Source organism: Sarcophilus harrisii, chromosome X (assembly GCF_902635505.1).
Source record: "Sarcophilus harrisii chromosome X, mSarHar1.11, whole genome shotgun sequence".
Taxonomy (NCBI): domain Eukaryota; kingdom Metazoa; phylum Chordata; class Mammalia; order Dasyuromorphia; family Dasyuridae; genus Sarcophilus; species Sarcophilus harrisii.
In genome coordinates this window covers 70355457-70369436 of record NC_045432.1, presented here as the reverse complement: position 1 = coordinate 70369436, position 13980 = coordinate 70355457, and positions in this window count along the sequence as shown.

Genomic DNA, 13980 nt, shown 5'->3' with positions numbered 1-13980 from the left:
AACATGACGTGAAAAACTTGATTTTCATGTTTATTACAGTCCCAAGCCAGTGCCACGATGAAGAACAAAGGTATCCCTGGGTTCTTAAATACTATTCCAACCATGTACCAGCTGAAATAGATCTAAACAAGCCAGAAAACGTTGGAGAGGCCTGGTGATAGATTATCAGTCAGTTATTGTGGATCATCTGACCACCACGAAGGTTACTAGGTAGTGAAGACAATCACTGCCTTGCAAAAAGTACCCCCCCCACTCCCAAATATGTCAGCACTCTGGGCCAAGGCTCATTCATTCGGTGCAAACTCAGATTCTGTCCATACATAGGAAATCACTGACCCTTTGAGTATCGAAGTAAATAAATCAGGAAACACATCCATCATATGATCAATGGCCAAGAGCAAAATTTAAATTGACAGTGGGTATTATTGAGATTGCTGACACATCCCTCTGGATAACCTTTCTGATCTTGAGCTTGCCAGCAGTGACCTATATGACATGTAGCCATTCCAGAGGGCCCCAAACCCCCCACCTGACGTGAATTTAAAAAGTGCCAGTTCTCCCATCAGCTAGACGAGGGAACTGAGCATCATCAGAATCCAAAAGTAAGGCAAAGTCAAAAGAGTGGTCTGTCAGCAAAGCCAGGAAAAAGCCTACTCTATAGATTCTCTTTTTTTCCTTAGGGATAAATGTATTGACACATACACTATCAAAGAAGGTAGTGTTTTAAGAGCTGCAGGACTAATACAATATGAAAATAATCCATTTGTATGCAAGAAAATCCAATTAGTAGATGCCACTTTGCAAACAGTGAAAGGATAACACGTACACAATTATTTTTTTTCTTATTCTGCAAATTTGTGATCTTCTATTCAGCATTTGCCAAAACCCCAGGGATATCTCTCAATGTGGTGCTATCAAGATTCCAGAATAAAAATAATGCTATGGCTTCAACACATGCCACTGCAAAGAAAATGCCTTCAGTTCCCAAGAAGACAGTTGCTCCAAATTGCAAAACAAACTGCCGTTTCTATCAGTCAGGAAACACAGGAAAGCATCTGAGCTTAGACTTAGAACTAGAAAGGGACTCAGAGGCTAATTTGTCCAGTCCTTTCGTTTTCCAGGCAAAGAAACTGAAGCCTAAGGAGGCAAGGTGACTTTTGCAGAGAGAGAGTTGCATAGTTAGTAACCCCCAACTTGTATGTTGCAAAGCTAGTAACTCCCACCTCTGGAGATGCTGATCTTTCTGTTCTTCCACACTGGCTCCATTCATATAAATGTGGCTCATTTAATTTCCATGTGATGTTTTCCTTCCAAAGGAACATCCTGATTACGTCATGAAACTCTCATTATAAAATACCACCTGTTTCATGTCTCTCTTGCACAATAGAACCTACGGGTGTGGGGTTGTATATCTCTCTTGAATGTGAAGTGGCCAGGAGTTGCCATAGAAAGAAGGAGATGTAAAACTTATGTTGGACACCAGCCACTAGGGCTGGTAGATCCAATAGATAGAAAAGCTAGTGATAAAAATTACAGAAGAAAACTTCTCTTCATTTGAGAGCTCTTTCACTTTCCAGGTCATCTTGGCTGGGCAAGATATGACAGAAGAGCATTGTATATTATAAATCCACATCATGCTAGGACTGCCAGGGGTCTAACCCATTGAAAATACCAACCAACCAAATATTTCTAGTCATTCCAGTAGCACTGAGAGACTGGAAGGAGGGTGCTCTGTGTCTTTGCATATGACTAGATAAACTTCCACTCCCCTGATGAGTCAGGATGCTAGGGGAACCTCTGAAGAGTCAGAGGTAATGCTTTACTATCATTGGTTCAAGTCCCTCCTGTATACTTCCTCTCACAGTTTTCAGTTGAGGATAGTTTAGTCAGCAAACCTTAAATGACCATTAAAAAGAGATAGTTACTAAGATGGTATAGTAAAACCATTGGTCCAGAGTATTTCCTCTATTAAAAACCCTGTTATACACTTAACCAAGAACACACACGGTCCATGAAAAGGTTGACTTAGGTATGTTACTGTAAGTCCTTTTCTTCCATTCATGAGATGCTCAAGAAGTTCCCCATAGTCACAGTATTATTTCTTTACTGGGTTCCTTGTAGAGTTGAGTCTAGTCTGCCCTTGAGTCCTGATGAAGACATTGTCCCTTGATGCTACTGTGCTGGCAAGATGGAGCTGAGATGCTTATAGGAAGAAGGGAAGTCCAAATTTTTCAGTTCCTTTAAGACTTGTCCTTTAAAGTTGTCCTCCAGCTGTGTTGGACCAGAGGGATGGGTTGCTAGGCCAGGGAAGGAGACATAGTAAAGGTCAGAGCTAAAACCTCCACTTTCTTCCCAAATGGTTTGTCTTCTGGGTTGGGGTGGAACACCAGATGCTCCATTGACAACTAGAAGTCCTTGATACTAAGGCAGAGCTTTTTGTATAAGATTTAAAGAGTATACCGAGATCTCCTAGACAATTTTGATGTACTTCCTATCTGCCATTTTCACAGGCAGTCATGAAATGTGGCAGGTGCTGGGGATGCAAAAACAAAAATGAAACACTGGAAAGTTGGGAGAAGGGCACAGCATGGAAGGTAGGTAGGGGAATAAAATAATGTATGCTTTGATCCATAAAGACAAAATATAAAGAAAAGAGAGAATCATTTCCAGGGGGAAAATATCAACATCAGGGGATCATTGTGTGGCTTAGTCATTATTGAGCTTAATCTCAAAAGGAAATAGGAATTCCAAGAGATGGGAAGAGAAACAGCAGATGTGCCATTTGGGACTGGAAAGATACACTGGGTCCATGTTGTTTTAAAGGGTCTTTAAAGGGTAAAAGAGAGTCTGATTGTTATCCTTGATGAAATTTCATAACTGTTGTAAATTGTTCTTTGGATTTGTCATTTAATACAAAGGTGGCTTCTGAGGTGTCTAAGGAAGATATGTATCTATGATGAATGAGGCAAAAGAGATCTGCTGGAAGTGTTTTGGAAAGGAATTGTAAAAGATTTCACTATGGTATCAGGGTAAGAAAAAAAAAAAAAAACAAGGAACCGGTCAGTCTTTTCCTCCATCTTGAGTGCTGCATCACCAGAGCAAGATGTCATACAATTGAAAGTTTGGAACAAAGCCACAAAGCCTAATAGTTCACATTTGCCCTTGGCCAAAGGGCATAGGAGATTTCCTTATCGAAATAGACACAGAGGCCTACTCAGAGCAGTGCTGCTTGAGGCTTTGGGAATTTGTTTAATAAGCGTCTTTTCATACTGGTGTATCATGACAGGAGTTTACCTTAGAAGGGCAGCGTTATATCAGAATGAGTGGAATGCTGTTTCTAGGGGCTTTGATCCCAGGTACTTGTAGCATTTTCTCTTCAGACTCTTAGTTAGGATGACATTCTACTCCACCTGCTTTTGTCCTCATTGTCAATGATGCTTCTCAACCTAGATGTTGACTTTCAGACTAACATAATACTGATATTTCATCCTCAATGGGTTACTGAGTCACTGTACCTCTTTTTTTGTAAACTAAATTTTGGGAGTAGAAGAACTTGGCAATAGAAAAAAGAGCTGCATCTGATTTTCATGTTTCAGTATTTTGCATCAGCAAGTTTTGTTGAAAAGTTATTTTCAGAATTGGATATTCAGTGCATCAAAAAACCCCTTTCTAAAATTCCTTTTCACAATCCATCCTAGGTTAGCAGGCAGATTCCTCTTAGTATCCTAAGATGTGGTATTGGAATTACCTCCTTTCCCACTTGGGATAAAAATATTGTGTTGGGACTTTCTGATGTGCATGGCATCCTAAATGACAGAAGAGGTCTTGAAGTGCTTCCAGTCCCTCATTTCACAGAGAAAAGCAGTCCCTGAAAGAGGAAGTGACCTGTCAAGTCCCTACAAGAAGTCCCCAGATTGTACATTTTATGCATTTAATGTTTTATGTTTTGTAGTGGGGGGTGTTTTAATGCCTTTGCTCTGGATATTGAATTTGCTATTTGGAGATGACAGATCCTGGTGAATTAAATATAGTTGGACAGGGCTGAGTGCTGCTCTCCCAAAGGTCTCTTTGGGTCTCATGACTTTCCCACCCACCTGCATCTGCTCACCACTCCTCACTGTATGATCCTCATCTTTCCTCTCCATCCTTTCTCACAGTGATCTCATCCCCTCCCAGGGGTCCACTTATCAAGTCGAAGCAGCTAACTCCTACTTTCCACCGAGATGATAAGCATCCCTCTGGTCACTCCAGTTTTTAGCTTCAGTCATTCCCTAGTCTGCCCTTGCCCTCCCCTCTGCCATCCAGTCAGCCACATTGTCCTGACACCCTCCCTCTCACAGGCATCTCCTTCTCTCCCCTCACATGGCCACTGGCCGAGTTTGGGCTCCTATCACCTCTCACCTCAGCTATTGCTAGAGCCTCCTAATTGGTCTCCTAGCTTCCTGTGTCTCCTTTCTCTCTAATCCATCTCTACAGAGCTGCCAAATTGATATTCCTACAGCATAGGTCTGTTCCTCATGAATTTTCAGTGGTTTCCTGTTGCCTCTAGGATAAAATACAAAGTCCTCTGGCATTTCAAGTCCTTTACAAATTTGGCTCCAGCTTATCTTTCCAGGCTTCCTACACGTTGTTCCCCTCTGCATACTCAATAGGCCTTCCAACCCCCTCCATCATGTTCCATCTCTCTTCTCTTCCTTTCCACAGGTGATCCTTTCTACCTGGGCCAAACTCTTCCCCTGCTGCCACCTCTGTTCCAATGCCACCTCTTGCAGATGTTCTTTCCTGTTCCATCCTTTGCTGTTGCACTTTGTTTCCTTTGGAAATCCTGATTTGTCCAAATGTGCCATTTTCCCCAATTGCATATAAGGTCTTTTAAGAGCAGGAAATGTTTTCTTTCTGTCTACGTAGTATTCCTGGCACATAGTAGGTACTTCCTGAGTGCTCATGAAATGCAGAAATATGAGGACTATCACCAATGACTCAAATTATAGACATGGGTCTTAGGTCATGTCAGATGTCAGGAGAAGGGGTGGAAATCATAGATTTAAGGATAAAAAACTGATAATATCCCCTAGTTCCAGCTCCAAATTATACAAATAAGGAAACTGAGGTTGAAAGAGATAACATTAATAATATTATGGATATTATCTCTTTCAACCTCAGTTTCCTTATTTATACAATTTATAACTTTATACCTGATATTTATATAGCACTATAAAGCTTGCAAAGCACTTTGAAGATGTTATCTCATTTGACCCACAAACAATGATGGGAAGTAGGTATCCTTATTATTACCATTTTATTGAGGCTTGGAGAGGTTAATGACTTGGCCAGGTCACATAGCTAATAAGTGTCTAATGTTGGATTGGAATTCAGATCGTGCTTTGTCAACACGATGCAAAATAAAAAAATCAGGCACAATTTGCTTTTTTGCTATTGCCCTCCCTCCAAAAATATTTTTAAAAATATGTACAGTAACTCAGTAGCTCATCTGGGATGAAAAGTAAGCATGATTTAGTTAGCTCTATTTTTTGTTCAAAGATTACTATGTGGGGTTGCGATTTGCTTAAGACCTCACACTAAGAAATCGACATGGAGGAAAAAATGTGTCCTCTTATCTCAGTCTTTGGATCATAGGTTTAAAGTTGGGAAAGGTCTTAAATATTGTAGTTTTAATTTACAGATGAGAAAAATAACTTCTGTGTTTTCAGGTTGATTAGACAGCCTACTCTGCTTCTCCCATACTTCAGATGTTCCTCCTGTCTCACTTCTCTTTTACTCTTTGCTTACATTTTAAAATATCTTGAAGCTTGGGCATTTGAGGTTACGAAGAAGTGCTGGAACTAATCGACAGTTTTTCCCATCTCTGAAGGTTGAAAGAAACAAGTACTCTTTTTTGCAACATAACTCTGTCACCTGCCTTCTACCTCCACCAAATACAAAATTAAACATACCCACATAGGAAAGTAACAAGTCAAAGCCAACTAAGGTGTAAACAAAATACTTGCCTTTTTGTAGGCCTCAGCACTGAGATATTGGAGTGGGGGCATAGGGTGACAGTCTTTATAAGAGAGCAGTGAGCAACACCGAAAATAGAGCAGAGTAGCTGGGACTTTGTCTTTGGGAATTGACACGGAATTTCTAGGAGGTTCATAGCACTCCTCAGCTCTGTTGTAGTGAACTTTCTCCCTGCCCTGCTCTTTTCCTGCAGCCTGGTGCCAGGCCTCTGGCTCCTCCCATCATGCGCTGGTGAGTTACTTTTACTTTTTGGCCAAATGGAGTTTTTCCTGCCATTTGCTATTAACTCATGAACTTGCAGTTATAACTGGCATCAACAACAGTGTTCGTTAAACAGCAAAGACGGACATTTTTAGAGAACTGTGACAAGTGGTTGTGGTGTCACTCATAAAGTTTTAGGGAAATCTGTTAAATAGAAGTTTATAGAAACAATTTCCTACAGTGAAGAGCAATTTAGAGGCCAAGCCAATTTGAGTAAATGATGAGCTTGAGAGGCATGAATCACTGGGAGAACGCATTCGCTGCACAAGAGGCTGTGTCTAAAATAAGAATGTACTTCTAAGGGAATGTTGAAATTCAGAAACAAACTCTGAGCTAAGCTCCATGAAGAGCTAGGGAATATTTTAGACTGTTTCCCTTGGCTCTCTGCAATATGCAAAATACATGCTATCAAGTAGAAAGTTGAGAACAGAAGAAGACTGACTTCTGAAATTAATTCATTAGTCTAATATCTGGGGGATTTGGTCTCCTCTTGATGTACACACATAAATCATAATAGGGTGTACAGGAGGAAATAACATTAATGCATGACAAGATGCATTAAGTAATGTGTCAGTGACTGAGCTTGAGATTTGGCCTTCTTGGAAAGAGGCTGCCTGTCCACTAGGAAAGTGGAAAAAGGGCTTCCTTCCGCTCCCTTCCGACAGTGTTTAGTATGTGACTAGCATGTTTGAAGCATCAGTGGAAGTGGCAGGGGAAATAAATGAATAAAGCCCTGTCCTTGCCCAAGACTTGTATGCAGTGGTCCGGAGCCTTGGACCCCTGGCTCTGCAAGGAGAAGGGCTTTGTTCTCATGTCTCTTCTAGGAGCAACATTGCATCTCTTGTTTTTTTCCTTTTTATTTTTGTTGATGTATTTTCTGTGACATATATACACATACACACACACACACACTTTATATATATGTAAATCATTGAGCGTTTCTCAGTGTTTATCATGTTTGTCTTTTTCTTATGGCACAGCAAGATTCCATTACATTCATGTAGCACAATCTGTGTACCTATTCCCCAATTGATGAGCATCTAGCCTATTTCTTTTGGTTTTCTGCCACAAAAATAGTAGTGGTTTTGAAAATTTTCGCGTGTATATTGAGCCTCTCTACAAATCATTTGCCTTCTTAGGGTATAATGCCTAGCAGTAGGATCACTGAGTCAAAAGATGTGGTTGTCGATAGCCTTCTTCACATATGTCTTGATTTTCATGGTAGAATGGAAGCTTTGTGAGGGTAGAGACTGTTTCTTTTTTATTTTATTTTATTGTTTTTGTCCTTACACCCCTAACATAGCGCAGTTGTTAGAATATAGTAGCCACTTAATAAATCTTTGTTATTTCAGAGAAAAGACAGAAGTACAAGTAAATATGATGTAAACTAGCATGTGCTCAGTGTATAAGAATTTCTCCCTGCCCAGCTGTTTTCCTGCAGTCTCGGGCCAGGCCTCTGCTTTACCACCATTATGGGGTGGTAAGCTACTTTTACCTTTTGACCTGACAGAGTCTTTGCTGCCATTTGCTATTAACATGTGAACTTACAGTTATAACTGACGGTTTAATGTTCATGAAACACTAAAGACAGAAGGACACAGTTATATATTTGGATGAAGTCTAAGTTTTGAGTCAAAAAAAGAAGCCTGGATTCAAATCCCATCTGAAAGTACTATTAGAGACTGAAGGAGAGAGAGAGAGGTCATTTCTGGCTTGGAGTGGGGATGAAGATGGATTGAGGAAGGCTTCCTGTAAGCCAGGGGTCCTCAACCTTTTTAAATAGGGGGCCAGTTCACTGTCCCTCAAACTGCTGGAGGGCCCAACTATAGTAAAAATAAAAACTTTGTTTTATGGGCCTTTAAATAAAGAAACTTCATAGCCCTGGGTAAGGGGGATAAATGTCCTCAGCTGCTGCATCTGGCCCGCAGGCCATAGTTTGAGGACCCCTGAGTAAGGAGATAGCATCTAACTCAAAAGAATGGTAAGAAGTTCCACATTCACTTCAGTAAGGAAGTGGGATACAGGGTGTGAAAGAGAGGATAGGCAAAGCTGTGGGAAGGTGGAAGATCCAGTTGAGCTATGGAAGGAAGAGAGTACTGAGTGAGAAGGCTACACACATTGGTTAGGTCCATATTAGCAAAACCTTCAAATTCCCAGTCAAGGACTTTGGTCTTTATTTAGTAATCAATGAAAAGCTCTAAAGATTTTGAGCAAGTCAAGTCATGTGACCAGAGCTTTAGATCAGCAAGATAACTCAGGCTGTGAGTGTGCCTGTGGGGAGGAGGGAGGGGGAGGGAGAGGGACTTAATAGAGAAGGGTAAGAGGACTGGAAAGAAGTAGAGAAAGTAGGACCACCTAAGGGAATCTTAAGAGCAATGAGAGCAGAATGCAGGGGACAGAAAGCACCAAAGAGTCCATTTTTTAAGCCCTCTAAAGTCAGCAAATATCTGCAAGTTTTACATTATAGATAAAACCTCTAAATGATAGATTAAATGTTTCACTTTTCATCAAGTTGACTCAGTTGAGAAATCTCCAGCCCTAAAACAGCTGATCAGTTAAAAAAGAAATCCTAACAATAGGTCAAGAGCCCTTTGAACATGCTGCTTGATAGAATCTCAGTGTTAATAGAAGCCATCATCTATTTGAATCAATACGGGGAAATCAAAACCATCCAATTCCCTTAACCTTTTCTTGTAGCAGCCATTTCTGATCCTTTTGATCGGGTATTTGTCAAATGGCTTTGGCCCCTTTCACTTTCTACAAATCCCTTTTAAAGTGTGAAGACCAAAACTTGACACAGTAATCTAGTCAAGTTGTGATTTAAGAATGAATATACAGACTGAGAACTTCTGTTTCTGACATGTTCTGACCTTAATGAATCTAATCTTCAACTTGACTTTTGGTACCGTGACACTGAATTCAGCTTGTGGACTCTACTATGGTCTCCTGCTTCTGTATAGTTATGTTGTTTCATTGTTTTGTTTTTTATTAAACTATAAGTATAGCACTTGGTACTTGATGCCGAATGCAAATGTAGACTACAGTGAAGAGCTGAGGGACTGACTGGAGCCTGAAGACCTAAGATTGAATTTCAGATTTACCACCAGCTACCCATATGAGCATACCCAATGAGCACATGACTGGCCCACTCTGAACCTCAGTTCTCTCATGTATATAACAAGAGGTTTGGACTAGAATAGGACTCCTTGCCTTTTTTTTAAAGCATCCTGTCAACATCTACTCAGAATCTTATCGTTCATTAAATTAAATAAAATTATTATATTGAGATAAGGGTAAAAACCTATTTGTCCCCCCAGAAAACCCAAGTTCATGGCCCCCAATTAAAAAGTCCTAGATCAGGTAAAGTTCTAAAGTCCCTTTTAGCATGAAATTGAGGTATACCGATTACCACTTCCACATGAATAGATGATGGAACATATTCACAATTTATGGTTCCTGATCTGCTATTAAAATATTAGCTAATGTTATGATGGTCTTCCTAATGAAGGTTTTGATGATAAGAAGGTCCATATGATATGATTTTAAGGAGAGTGTCATATCATCAGTGAAAGATGCACTGGGGAGAGGAATTTGGGGTTGACCACTTTAGTTTTAGGGGAGTGGTTGGTTTTGTGTTTTATTTTGTTGAGAAGAACAGTGTGGCATTCTGGGTAGGCAGCTGAGCTCAGGGTTAGGAAGATGAGTTTAGATCCCATATCTGGCATTTACTTGCACTGTGATCTTCATCCTCTGCCTATGTTAAATAGAGTATGATAGTAATCTCTAGTGTATATCCCCGACAGATTGTGGAGACACTTAAATGAGATCATACTTGTAAGACACTTGGTGAAAATCATACTGCTCAAACATTCGTGCACATACAGGTCCCTTTCCCTTCTTTATAATCTCTTTGGGATATAATCCCAGTAGTAACACTGCTGGATCAAAGGGCATGCACAGTTTGATAACTTTTTGAGCATAGTTCCAAACTACTCTCCAAAATGGTTGGATTCGTTCACAACTCCACCAGCAATGCATCAATGTCCCAGTTTTCCCGCATCCCCTCCAACAATCATCATTATTTTTTCCTGTCATCTTAGCCAATCTGACAGGTGTGTAGTGGTATCTTAGAGTTGTCTTAATTTGCATTTCTCTGATTAGTAATGACTTGGAGCATCTTTTCATATGACTAGAAATAGTTTCAATTTCTTCATCTGAGAATTGTCTGTTCATATCCTTTGACCATTTTTCAATTGGAGAATGGCTTGATTTTTTTATAAATTAGAGTTAATTCTCTATATATTTTGGAAATGAGGCCTTTATCAGAACCTTTGACTGTAAAAATATTTTCCCAGTTTATTGCTTCCCTTCTAATCTTGTCTGCATTAGTTTTGTTTGTACAAAAACTTTTAGGGTTAGGGTTAGAGTCGGGAGTCGGGAGGCAGGTTTAGAGTCGGGAGTCAGGAGGCATTTAGGGTTAGAGTCGGGAGGCATTTAGGGTTAGGGTTGTGGCAGCCCTTTTTGTAGTGGCTAAAAACTGGAAACTGAATGGATGTCCATCAGTTGGAGAATGGCTGAATAAATTGTGGTATATGAATATTATGGAATATTACTGTTCTGTAAGAAATGACCAACAGGATGATTTCAGAAAGGCCTGGAGAGACTTACACAAACTGATGCTGAGTGAAATGAGCAGGACCAGGAGATCGATCATTATATACTTCAACAATACTATATGATGACCAGTTCTGATGGACCAGGCCATCCTCAGCAACGAGATCAACCAAATCATTTCCAATGGAACAGTAATGAAGTGAACCAGCTATGCCCAGAAAAAGAACTCTGGGAGATGACTAAAAACCATTACATTGAATTCCCAATCCCTATATTTATGCACACATACATTTTTGATTTCCTTCACAAGCTAATTGTACACTATTTCAGAGTCTGATTCTTTTTGTACAGCAAAATAACGTTTTGGTCATGTATACTTATTGTGTATCTAATTTATATTTTAATGTATTTAACATCTAATGGTCATCCTGTCATCTGGGGGAGGGGGTGGGGGGGTAAGAGGTAAAAAATTGGAACAAGAGGTTTGGCCATTGTTAATGCTGTAAAGTTACCCATGCATATATCCTGTAAATAAAAGGCTATTAAATTAAAAAAAAAAAAGAAAGAAAATCATACTGCTCTCTGGATACCCACTTCTTATTATTGGACTCAGGAACATGATGGCCATCTACTGGCTTGAAACCTGGAAGGTCTGTTTTCAAATCCTTCATCTGGCACTGGAATCGAAGAGCTCAGAGTAGAAGTCACCTGAGAACATTTTTTTCCAATCTCTGCCTGTCTTCCTGCTATTTTGCCAAGCCCTGGGGCAACGTTCTTTTGACTGGGGAGAGATTTGGACTCTTTCCCTTCTGTGGATCCACCTCTCTACATTCCAAGGTCTGCACTCCCTTCAATTTTTAACTCTTGGAACCCTAATCCAATCAACATAACACTTTGTCATTTCCATGACTTGAAGACCCAGAGATACCCCTTCATGAGCACTACTCTCTTCATGCTTGCTGTCTATGAGCTCCTGGAGGGCAGAGACTGACTTGCTTTTTAGTACGGTGTCTGGAACCTTAAAAGCACTAAATCAGTGCTACATTACTTCAAGCCTCTTCTCCCTGTGTGACCACAAGCAAGTCACTTATCCTGACTTTTAGAGAATTACCCAAGACATATTTGCTAAGTTATAAGTAGGACGTCATTTAGAGCAAAAAAAAAAAAAAAAAAAAAAGCCCTGGATATGAAGAGATTTTATTTCAATATAATGCATAACATAAAGTATTATGTTCTTTAGGTGACTGTACTGTATCCTCTATATAACCCCAAATAAAAGGAGATTGCTCCTATAGTCTGCTGGCTCTAGAAGTGCCTTTGTGCCATATCATGGCATACCCTGCTTCCTAAGGCCTTGGAGCAAAGCCAGGGCCACTTCTGCCCCAGTCCCACTTGTGATGGACACAGGAAGGTTCCATAATCCTTGTATCTGTAGGTTAACAGTAAGAGTCTATGGGACTCCAGGATGCTGACTGCTAAGCTCCACACCCTCCTGGGCTTGTAGGGAAGGTAGAGAAACACTACTAAAGAGCAGGTTGCAAACATTAAGCAGATATCGACTTGTGTTGAAGTCAGCCTCACTAGATATCGAACGGAGAGGTAAATATTGATTCAGAATAAGACCAATATTTACCTCGAGGCACAATGCATCTTGGTGCTGACCAAAACCAGGAGTCAATAAGTGTATTTTTATACACATTCTATTACTAAAATTAATTATGACAAAGCTTTTGATCTAATTTTATTTTGACATCTGCGGGTTATTTAAAGTTACTTCACAAAGCCAGGAACACACATTCTCTTCCATCACTGTGGCCCTTTCCATAGACCTTATAGGAGGAAGTAGGGGAAAGCCCTAATGCAAGCTGTTCACCTCCTATGATCTTACCAACCACATTTGGGAGCCTCTCACCCACATGGGTGGGAAAATAGGTACTCACTGTGTCTCATTTATTTGTGATAAATAACACACATGCTTTGAGGAAGCAAGCCATTGCAGAATCCTGAATAATCTGTTAGGTAAAGGGGCTTAACCAGAAGTGGACCCAGATAGTAGAAAATGTGGCAATATCTATAGGGCAGCAATAGCAGGATATTGGGTCTATCTCTCAGTGCCCAATCATTGGGGTTGTTGGAGACAAGATGGTAGTAGCTTTTGTTGTTGGTTCTTCATTCAAAGAGTAAGGTGATGGCATGACGTGCAAGAAAACTGGATGAAAGTGAGGGAGGGCTGCGTAAGTCCCCTGCCTCACTTTCCCCTCCAGAGCCATCTGGATCCAATAGCCATAGAGATTAGAACAACCGGAGATGACTTTGGATGTAGTGGGCGACCTTGGCCTTTTGAAGCTAAGGTCTTGAATAGGGATACAAAGATAGAAGCAGAAAGAATCCTTAGCCTGGGTGTGATAGGGAGCATGGAGACTGAAGCAGATGGCTGTCTCTGCTGCCACTTCTGGATAAGAAGGTTCAACAAACATGTTATAGAATTGGAAGACACCTCGGTAGAGGTCCTCTGGGATAACTTAGAGCTCCTAAGAAAAGTGACTTCCCCAGTCATATAGATAGTAAAGAGCAGAGCTGAGATTTTGAACCTGAGGCTTCTGCTGTGAAGACCCACATCAGTCTGTACCACCACCTATGCTTAGGCAACCATTCCAGCTGGCACAACGAACAGAGCTCTGAGCCTGGAATCAGGAAGATTAGAACTCAAATGCAGCTTCACACACTTAATAGCTATATGACCCAGGGGAAGTCACTTAACTCTGCCTCAGTTTATGCAATTGTAAAATGGGCCATTCCTTGAAGGTTTGTTGTGAACATTAAATAAAATATTTGGAGGCATGTTTGGCATATAATAGGCCCATATAAACATGTATTTGCTTGTCTTTCCCCTTTCCCATGCCCTGAATGAGAACTTGATGGGCCAGCCCAGACATATGCCAAAAAAAAGTCTTGATCTAACTTTAAAAAAATTCCACCTGGATTGCTTTATGCTCTGAGAATGTTTAAATCAGAGCTCCCCTTAGTTGGGTAATCCCAAGTAGCTAGAAGCAGTGGGCCCATAACTTTGCATGGATTATCCCAGAA